Consider the following 10,382-nt stretch of genomic DNA (forward strand, 5'->3'; position numbering starts at 1 on the left):
GGTCAAGCGGGGCCATGGCCCGTGGGCGTGATGAGGCCGAGCCCCTGCACGAAGCCTCAGTGGGGTGGGGGGCAGGGTCAGTGCTGCGGCGTTAGCTCAAGAAAAGCCCCCCAGACAGGACTGTTGTATCCCTCACCTTCCTGTCTTCTGCATTCAGAGGATCTACTGAAGGAATGAACGAGTGAATGAGTGAATGACTCCATCAACAGGTCCTCGATACATCTGCGACTAGACTGGGGCAGTGAGGAGGCACGTGGGGGTCGGTGGTGGGGGGTGGGGAGGCACGTGGGGGCGGGGAGGCACGTGGGGGGCGGGGAGGCACGTGGGGGTCGGGGAGGCACGTGGGGGTCGGTGGGGAGGCACATGGGGGGGTGGGGAGGCACGTGGGGGCCGGTGGGGAGGCACGTGGGGGGTGGGGAGGCACGTGGGGGCGGGTGGGGAGGCACGTGGGGGGCGGGGAGGCACGTGGGGGCGGGGAGGCACGTGGGGGTCGGTGGGGAGGCACGTGGGGGTCGGTGGGGAGGCACGTGGGGGGTGGGGAGGCACGTGGGGGTCGGTGGGGAGGCACGTGGGGGTCGGTGGGGAGGCACGTGGGGGGTGGGGAGGCACGTGGGGGTCGGTGGGGAGGCACGTGGGGGGTGGGGAGGCACGTGGGGGGTGGGGAGGCACGTGGGGGCGGGGAGGCACGTGGGGTCGGTGGGGAGGCACGTGGGGGTCGGTGGGGAGGCACGTGGGGGTCGGTGGGGAGGCCCGGCTAGAACCATGTTACTGTGTGTTCAGTTTTGGGGTTAGAGGTGAGGCTGGGGTCTGGAGGGGGTAGGGGCAAGGCAGGGCCAGTGCCCTGGGAGGATCAGGCCACAGTCAGATGTGGGGCTCCCCTGACCCCTGCCTGGGTGCCTCTTGTCCCCAGCTATGTCCCTCTGACGAGACTTGGCTTTTGGTCACTTTGTCCACAAATCTTTAAGTAAAATGAAACGAAACCTAGGTTTTATTTTAAAATTTGGTTGTACTTTCAGACCACGGCCAACACGCCCTGCCACGGCCTCTGTTAAGGTAAGCGGAGCTCCCCCAACAAAAGCGACGGGCGGAGGACTGGACGTGCGGGTGGCCAGCAAGCCCACAAAGAGATGTTCAGTGTCATCGGCGAAAAGCAAGTCAAAGCCATGGCGAGACACCATCTCTCACCCACCAGGACGGCCGCAAAACCAACAAAAGCCGAAAACCAGAGAATAACAAGGGTCGGCGAAGACGAGGCGAAATTGGACGCGGAGACGTCGCAGGTGAGAATGTAGGACAGTAACAGCGGCCACTGCGGAGCGAGGTCTGTGGCTCCTGCAACCTGCAACCCCACCCACCCACCCCAGGCTCGGCCGGAAGAAAGAAGGCAGGGACTGAGATGCACCCCACCCCCACCGCGTCCCCGAGCACAGGAGCCCAAACCACCCGACTGCCGTCTGTCTGTCCGTCTGTCGTGTGCTGGTTGGTAAATCCGACCACAGAAAGGACTGCGACACGGGGTAGGTGAGAAAACGAGACGCCTCGGCCGCGAAGTGTCCAGAACAGACAGCACAGGGAGGGCTGGGGGCGGGGATGCCCCGCAGACTGGCCGCTTAATGGATGCCGGCCTCCTCTAGAGGGTGAGAACGTTCTGGAACGAGGAGGGGAGGCTGCCCAGCACTGTGAGTGTGCTAACTGCCGCTTGGCTATTCACCCTAAAGTGTCTGGGGTTTTGTCTCGTGATTTTCGCCTCAATAAAAAAACAGCAAAGGTAAGTGGAGGCCAGGGTCAGCCGCACCCTGTGTCCCCACGGTCCCCCAGCACCTGGAGTCGGGGCTGCCCCACGCTGGGCACTTCGGCTCTCCCAGCGCCCCTCCCGTGAGGGAATAAATGTGTGTTGTGTTAACGCGTGCGGCCCTGTGTTACAGCACTGCCTGTGCCCCTCGGTCCAGGAGACCCTCCTAGCTGGACGGGGAGGGCCCAGCACGGAGGACGAGCAAGCCAGGGGCAGTCGAGGGGTACCGTGACCCCAGAGATGCCCACATGTTGCTCTGGGAGAGCAGGACCGGCTGCTGTGGGTCAGGAAGACCACTGGGCTGGGGAGGGGTGATTGGTCAGCACTGCTCACAAGCAGGGGGAGCCCGGGAAGGGCTCATCCGGCTCTTGAGGGAGGCGAGGTGCCCAGAGCCTGCCCGGCTTCCGGCAGCTTCCTGTGCCCTGGGCCAGCGTGGGGGCTGCACGAAGCCAGCATGGCCGTCGGAGACTGTGGTCCCTGGACTGGGCCTGGCCTTGGTGCTCCAACACACACGCACACGTGCACACAGACACACGCACACGCACGCACGTGTGCACACAGCAAAACAAATGTGCATACATCGCCATAATGGCAGCGGGAAACCCTCCCTGACAGCTCGTAAAGAAGTTATATTTCATTGCCATGATGTCAGCAGAGAGCAATTTGTTTCCAGAGACGTCGCATCCAGAATGGTGACAGCTTTACCATCACAGAGGCGTGGTTCGTGGTTCGTGGCTCGTGGTTCGATTCAGGGGGCCTGGCCCATGCGGTGCACCGGGGGCCTCGGGAGAGGGCTCGCGCCGGGTGGCCTGGGACCTGCCCTGTGATGCGGCCCCACCAACACCGAGCTCCGGGGCAGGAGGAGGACAGCCCCAAGGGGTGAGGAGAGGCAGGAGGGGAGCTGCGGGGTCCGGGCCGGTGCCCTCCCGGGGGCTCTGAGGCTGAGATCCTGTTGGATCAACACTCTGACTTCTCCCCCCTCACCGTCTCCTCTGGCCCCTCAGGCTGTCATTGGGGGTGACAAGGGCTGTGCCGGCCTTGAAGCCTGTCCGCTCTTCAGGACTCCCATGGACCCCTCTCAGAAGGGAAGGAAGTTTAGCTGGCATGGGGCCCTCTGAGCCTGCCCCCTGCAACCCTTGACCTTCCCCACAGATGCACCCAGAAGGCCCCGGGGAAGTATCTTCTGGATCAAGAAACAGATTCCTATTTCTAGGGAGAAGGAGGCTCCTGACCACAAAGACCTGGAGACTGGGCAGGGGACAGGGTGAGGGGACGGCCCAGGGGCCATTTCTTTCTTCTTTTTTTAACGTTTATTTTTGTGTGAGAGACAGAGAGAGAGTAAGCGATCGAGGGAGGGGCAGAGAGAGAGGGAGACACGGAATCCGAAGCAGCTCCAGGCTCCAAGCTGTCGGCACAGAGCCTGATGTGGGGCTCAAACCCACGAACTGTGAGATCGTGACCTGAGCTGAAGTCGGACACTTAACCAACTGGCTGCATTTTAAACGTGAAAACTCAGCCACAGCAGGGATGCAGCCCTCAGAACAAGCTTTCAAACAGGAGCACATCTCCACCGACAGACATCGTCACCCAGCAGAACTGGGGGACTGCCTGAAACCCCCCAGGGTGGGCCCGCCACCTGCTTGTACACATTTCTCCCCTTCTGCGGGCTCCACCCCATCGTGGTCATTACTTGGTGGTCCCAGACCCTCTTCAGACACCTCTGAGGCCGTGGGAGACCCGGAGGGGGCCTGACCTGCTCTCCCTGGAGCTTGGGGACGTTGGGGATGGCCAGAGCAGGATGGACATCACCTTGGTGGCCAGGGGGCTACGGCAGGTGGGGGCCGGCTCGGCTGGCTGCGGGCCCTTTGGGCTGGGAAGGAGCCCGGATGACCCATCACCCGGTGGCAACTGCGAGCAGGGGGACACGATGCCCAGCATCACGGGCTGCCCGCACATCCACCAGCCTTACTCCGCCCGGCACCTGGGAAGAGGGCCCAGCTCTTAGGGACGCGGAGAATAGACAGGAAGCCCTTGGTCTGGCTGTTCTGTGGCCTGGAAACCTTCTCGCCACACCTCACACCTTCCTCTTCTTCTGAGCTGGGCGGAGGCCCCCCCCCCCCCCCCTGCTCTCTGCACAAAAGGAGACCCGGCTTAGCCCTCAGCAATTCTCCAGATGCATCGACAGAACCGCCTGCAGGAGAAACGTCTGGGACCACTTAGCTTCGAACGCCCTCACTATCGGAAAGGAGGCCGCGACCCCGTCCAGGAGAGCCAGCCTCGCTTTCCTGTGCACAGACTCCGGGGAAGCGGTGCGGGACCCGCGTTTGGCAAAGCGGACTCCCCGGGTCCGATGTCCGGCTGCTCCCTGCCGTCCCAGCCCTTCCCACCCCACTCTGGTGGTGCCTGAGGGGCACCCGTTCCCTGCCCCTCTCCCCTCGCTGGGACTCAGCTGAGGAGGTGGAGGAGACCTCAGAGGACCGCTCCTCTCCAAGGCGGACCCCGGGCGCCCCTGGGGTGCACGGTTTCAGCTGCCCTGCCGGATGTCCGAGGGCCACCGGGGTCCCGGCTGCTGGTCACACAGGATCCTGCGGGCAGGCACCTGGGCTCCCAGAGCAGGCGCAGTAGAGGACGCAGAGGGCAGGGTCCTAAGAACGTCCCCAGAGCCCCTGACTGCCTTTGACCATCAGCACCAGGCTGCCACCTGCTTGGCTGAGGTCTCCTGGGGGTCTCCTCCTCGTGTCCACGCTGGGAGCACGGCCAGGAGCCCCGGGATGAAGGGCGAGGCTTATCTCTCTCACACGCTGTCACCAGAAGCCGAGGGGTGTTGATCCAACAGGATCTCAGCCACAATTAGCCTGTTCCCTCATTCTTGCCCTATAAATATCCATTCTGAGATTGTCATAAAGGTGCTTTAAAAAAAAAAGGGGGGGGCCAAGCCCGTTTGGAGCAAGGAATCAGCTGCCAAGTGAGTCCCACCGCAGAGACTGTGGAGATGCTGCCCCCAGATGGCTTTTCTCCAGGGCCAATGTGGGTGCTCTCTGGGGTTCTGTTTAATTTGGGGTGGGGGTTCTTGTCCCCTGCATGTAACATTTATAAATGTCACTGTGTGCTCTGGAAATGCTGTGCATGGGGACAGTGTCCCTGCAGGGGGTGGCCGGGCCCCACAGCCACGGGAAAGGTGTGCCAGCCACCCACGGGCCACAGCCCCACCTCCGGGCCCGCGTCAGACACAGGGGGCTCGTGGCCACACCCCTGCCCCAGGACCCACATCGCGCACACGGGGGTCGGGAAATTGGGGTGCCATCACAGGGCCAGGCAGCCGGGCTCCCCCAGAAGTCCTCCAGGCGGGGCCCCCGTGGCGCCTGTGGCCAGTGTATGTCCCCTTCCTCATGGAGCCCTTGGAGCCTCAGAGGTTGCTCCCTCCACAAGGAGCCCATCCCCGGAAGCCAAGGGTAGTTTCCTTCTCTTTCGTTATCCCTGACTTTTTCAGGAGCGTTACAGTGGCCTGCCCACTCACACAGGGCCCACGGGGCCAAAGGGGTCCTGGCCCAGCCCCAGGACCCCCAGCCGCTCACAAATCTCCATCTCACCCAGAACCCCATCCATCCACCTCAGTCCCCACCTCAGATGATGGCGGCGGTGGTGATGGTGGTGACGGTGTGTCGGGCTTCTGCTTGCGTGCTGAGAGGCTGCCCCTGCCTTGCCCCCCAGGTCCAGCTCCCGCCTCTGCCTCTCATTAACACGAGTTGGGTGGGCACCTCCTGGCCCGGCAGGCAGGTCTTGTTAGGAAGTGAGGACCCCGCTGACCTTCACGATCGGACCCTACGTTCCCCCGGGGGTAGGTATCCCAGCGCCTGGCCCAGGGCAACCCCTCCTGCCTCCCGTGCTCAGGGCTCCCCCTGGCTGGGTCCCCAGAACAGAACCTACCGAACGTGCACCGGCACGCACCAGCCCGAGCACACCCCGACAGCCGCCTCTTGCCCGGGCTGCCACAAATGGAATCCACCCCTCCTTCGCCTGGAGCACCCCCGCTTGCCTCCGCCCCCGGTTTCTAAGCAGCCAGAAATGGAAGCCCCAAGCCTGGGGGTGGCCACACCGTGGAATGTCTGGAGGACGTTTTGCCTTCTTGACAACACAGATTTTCCTGATCCCGGCTTTGCGGACATTGAGAACTAGCCCGCCTGAAGGGAGCTGTCCCGTTTAACAAATGGATCTCGGCTCGGTCCTGATGGATGCCTTTGCCTGATCGTAAAACTCCGGAGGAAGTCAAATTCGGGTTCTCAAAACCTTGGAGATATTCCTTGAATTTATTATGTGACCTGATAAATTATTGAATCTGCGTCCTCAAGTAGCTTTAACAGGCACAGCAGGCCGGAGACACTGAATGTCCCCTGGATGTGAGGGACCCGCCAGCTACAGTTTAAGGTTCCCACCAGAAAACTCTTCTGGGAACTCGGGCTCAGTATCCGAGCATCCCAGGGAAGCCCTTCTGGGGTCAGAGGGCAGCAAAGCCTGAGAGGTCCCCTAGGGCGGCCTCTGGGACCCTTCCATCTCCATCAACGCAAGGTCGTGGCGTTTCCCCGGCCAGCCCTCCCTCCTGGGGAACGAGGGCTCAGAGTCCTCAACTTCCTTCGCACACACACCTGTTGGTGGCAGAATCCCGTCCCCCTCGAGTGCACACCTTGTCATCCTCTCCCCTTGAGCAGAGGCAGGGCCCGCAGGGAAATCAGTTCTGAGATTAGGGCACTGATCAGGCCACTGCAAGTTCATCAATGAGAGCAACCTGCTGGGTGGGCCTGGCCTAATCAGGCAAAGCCTTCAAAAGGAACAGCATCGGAAAGACGCCATCCTGATGGTCTCAGAGAAGGAAGCCAATGGCAAGGTAGCGACCTACCTTTGGGGGCCACGTGGCAAGGGCCTACAGGTGGCCCCTGGCCCACAGCCGGACAACAAGGGCCTCAGTCCTACACGCACAAGGAACTGAACGCTGCTGACGCCCTGAACGAGCCGGGAAGAGGCCCCGAGCCTCAGAAGGAAGCCAGCCCCAGCCGGCGAGGTCGGGCAGAGGAGCCGGCCACGCCGCGCGGGGCTCCCGCCCCACAGAAACTGCGACATGATAAACGGATGGCACTTTAAGCCGCTGGGCTTGTGGTGGTTCGTCACACGGCATCGAAGACGGAGGCCAAGTGAACCCCAAACTGTAAAATGTGGGCGCGCGCCACTCACGCCACAGGGGCCGGCACCTCTGCCCGACCCGGGGCAGCCGGTGCCCCTCCTCCACCCTCCCACCCCGGGCCGCGGCCGCGCCCCCCTCCGGGGGTCTCCCGGGCCGGTGCTCAGAAACCCCGCGACGGACATGCTCCCGGCTTTCTCACGCAGACGGCGGGTAACGCACGTCCCGCTCCTTGCTCCGCGCTCTGGGCGGCAGCGCGATCCCGCCCCGGGGAAGGCGAAGCCGGGGGTCGCGACTGCCGCTGCCGGTTCCATCCGAGGGCAGGCGCCGGGACCCCCGCCCCCTCCCCGCCTCTGTGCCCACCGGCCTCACAACCCCTTCCTGGAAGCCTGTGCAGCTCGTCGCACCACCCCCCCGCCCCCGCCGCCTCTCGGCTCAACAGGGACCCTCGTCCTCACAAGACCCCTCCCCCGGGAAGCGACCCCGCCTGGATGTGAGGAGGCGACATTGGCAACCAGCTGACTGGTGCCGGGGTGACTGCCTGACGGACAGAGGAGCTGGCGGAGCCCCGGAGGTGGACAGCTCAGCCCACGAGCGGGGCCACGTGGGAGGGGGGACTGCGCCCACCGTCCGGGACTGACCCCAGCCTCCCTCCTGGGCTCCTGCCAGCCCCGCGGCAGCCTCTCTGAGCCCCACGAGTGACCTTCGCCAAGGCTGTGAAGCCTGCGGCCAGCTCCGCCGAAGCATCGCGCCTTCTCGGTTATGAGCTCTTTTTATTGCCCAGTCAGTAAAAACCTTCTGATTATGTCACTGCGGAGGCAGTTGAGTGCCAAAAAATATAAATTTCCTTCTGTCCGTCATGACCCCTCCGCCTCCGTGCTGGCCTCCGTTCTGGTTCCTTCCCTGTGCTTTCGTGAACTATCGAGACCCCGCCCCTGTGCCAGCTGCCTCCAGGCCCGAGGGCTGCTTCCTCAGCAGGGGAACCAGAGGAGGGGGCGCAGACTGGGGCGGAATCCAGCCCCCCCCCGGGAACCAGGGGCTCCCGGAAGCAGCACCGGCCCCTCTTCGAAGGGCCCCCCCGTGCTCCCTTCGTGCGGACAGAGGCGGAGTGCACACTCACGCGTCCCCTCGTTCGGGAGACATTTGCGGAGTCTGCCCTGAGCTCCTGCTCTGCGGGGTGCTGGGATAGGGCACCCAGCCTCTCGGGGGCTCTGACTCTCCTCCGTGAGTCAGCGGTCACCACGCTGGCCCTCGGAGGAGGGGCCTAGCACAGAACCGGACCCAAGCACCAGCTCGGACCCAGCCCAGGCCTCCTCCAGAGAGCCCGGCTCTGAACCAGCAGTGACGTGGGAGCAGGACGAGGTGGAGACACGGAGGGCTTCCCAGAGGAGGTGATATCCGTCCCCACGTTAGGGTCCCCGGTCCTCCCTAGTCCCGGCTGAGTCGGGAACGTCAGGATGCTGTCCGCCAGCCGCAGCGGGGAGCCCTCCGCACAGAGCCAGGCCAGGGCTAAGCCGGCCCTCGGCAGGCCCAGGGGGCACCTGTCCAGCCAGGGGCGGAGGCAGCCTTGGCATCGGACCAGAACACTTTGGGAGGCTGACATCAGTGCAGACTCGAGCTCCACGCTCGGCACCTGTTGGGTAGACCCAAGAATAGCCTCTTCCAAGAAGCCAAGTCGAGTCGGGTGTTGGGAGGTTCTGGGGGGTGGGGGGAGGGGGCCGCTGGAGTCGCTTTGCCCTCAGGCCGAGGGAGGCGGGTGCCTGCCCCCTGTACCCAACCCTACAGCCACCGCCCCTCCCTGGCCTCCGCCTGCCCACCTTCCGGTGTCCTGGGGTGGTGACCCAGCACGGAGAGTCCGGCCCACAAGCAGGACACGGCCCTTTGAAAGTCAGTGACTTGAGACGCCCTCGGCCGCCTGGATCACAGTGGCCCAGGCCTCCAGGGGCCTCCGCACGCCGGCCCCTCCAGGGGCACCCCTGACCGCCGGAGCATGAGGACCCACAGGCCCCAGGACAGACCCACCCCAGCAATACACCTTCGCAGGCCCCACGATGCACTTTGGGAGAGCCACCCGTGACGCCTCGGGCTCCAGCTCCCTGAGCCCAGGGGCTTTTCTCTCCTCCACCCACCTTCGCCCCCAGACCCCCCCTCCCTGGGGCCTGACCCCACAGCCCCCTGAGGGCCGCTCTCTGGCCTGGAGAAGCGCTGACAGAGCCTTCCCAGGGCTGGAGGCCCACGGAGTCCTCCCTCAGACTGAAGGCCGGGCGAGGGGGCCGCTGCTCCGTGGGTCGGGGGACCGGGGTGCGTCCAGGAGACGCCCCCTCCCTCGCCCCCCGGAAGCCACCACTTCTCCAGTAACTTCCAATCACCCGCGGTGGTTTCTGGAGGTGTAATTAAATATGGCGACAACGCCCTCGCCCAGCCCCGGTCCGGCTTTTTAATTAGCTGCTCCAATAAATGTGTCAGAAGCGTCCCTTGAAGATATATGTGTCTCCCAAGACCGAGTCGAGTAACAAAATAAACAGGGGCTTAAAAAGCATTGCCTCAAACTTTAACACCAAACTGCGCTACCTGGTAACAGAGGGCCCTGCCGGGGACCTGCCGGGCCTGGGTCTAGGCGCTTGTCGTGAGGCCGGTGCCGGGGACCCAGCTTCCCCGGCGACAGTGAGGAAACGGGGAGCCGCGGCTGGAGGGGCTCAGCTGGGTCTCGAGGGCCGCCCTGCACCCCCAGCTCCCCTCAGGGACTTGGGAGGGAAGGAGAATAAAGGTCGTGACTCGTCCTGGGGTTGGGGGCCCAGGTTCGGGTGGGGACCGCGTCCGCGTGGCCTCAGCTCCTTGAGGGCGTCTCCTGGACGAAGAGGAGGAAAATAGCGGAGGCCAAGTCCACTCAGCAGAGCCGAGGGGACAGAGTCGGGTGGCAGGAGAGCCCCGTCTTGACCCCGGCATGGCTCTGGGGAGGGCCTCGGAGTCACTGGGGCGCCCGGACTCGGAGCAGAGGCGGGCAGATCGCGGGCAGGCGTGGGGGAAGCGGGGGCTCCCGTAGGCGCAGCCAACGCTCACTGGGCACGTGCTGGATGCCGGGCACCACATCTCAAAGCCCAGACTTGCTTCTCGTTTTAGGCCCAGAGACAGTGCCTTCGGGGGGAGGGCGAGGTCCCGTCATGAGGACTGGGGGATCCCCACCGGGGCCCCCGGGGCTCCTCATTGCCCCTCACCTGCACCCCCAGACATGCCCCTGCCCCCCAGGCCCCCCATGTGGGTCCTGCGGCCGGTTCCCGAGCACACAGAGCCGGGGAAGTTCTGCGTGCGGGCCCGCCAAGGACTGGTTGACGGGTGAAACCAGAAGTCGTTTGTTGCCGATAAACAGGGTCTTTATCTGATCAGCAGCCAGCCTCTGGTCACCTCCCAGACCACCGG

At 64.2% G+C, this 10,382-nt stretch overlaps 1 long non-coding RNA gene across 1 annotated transcript; it reads left to right on the forward strand.

Moving 5' to 3' along the window:
* The first annotated feature begins 1,013 nt into the window (after nucleotides 1-1,013).
* LOC122215332 lies at nucleotides 1,014-1,818 on the forward strand. The gene is made up of 3 exons (XR_006200324.1): nucleotides 1,014-1,053; nucleotides 1,193-1,280; nucleotides 1,365-1,818. It is a non-coding gene; the product is annotated as an uncharacterized LOC122215332 (long non-coding RNA).
* Nucleotides 1,819-10,382: the final 8,564 nt, after the last annotated feature.

This window comes from Panthera leo, chromosome A3 (assembly GCF_018350215.1).
Source record: "Panthera leo isolate Ple1 chromosome A3, P.leo_Ple1_pat1.1, whole genome shotgun sequence".
Classification (NCBI taxonomy): Eukaryota; Metazoa; Chordata; class Mammalia; order Carnivora; family Felidae; genus Panthera; species Panthera leo.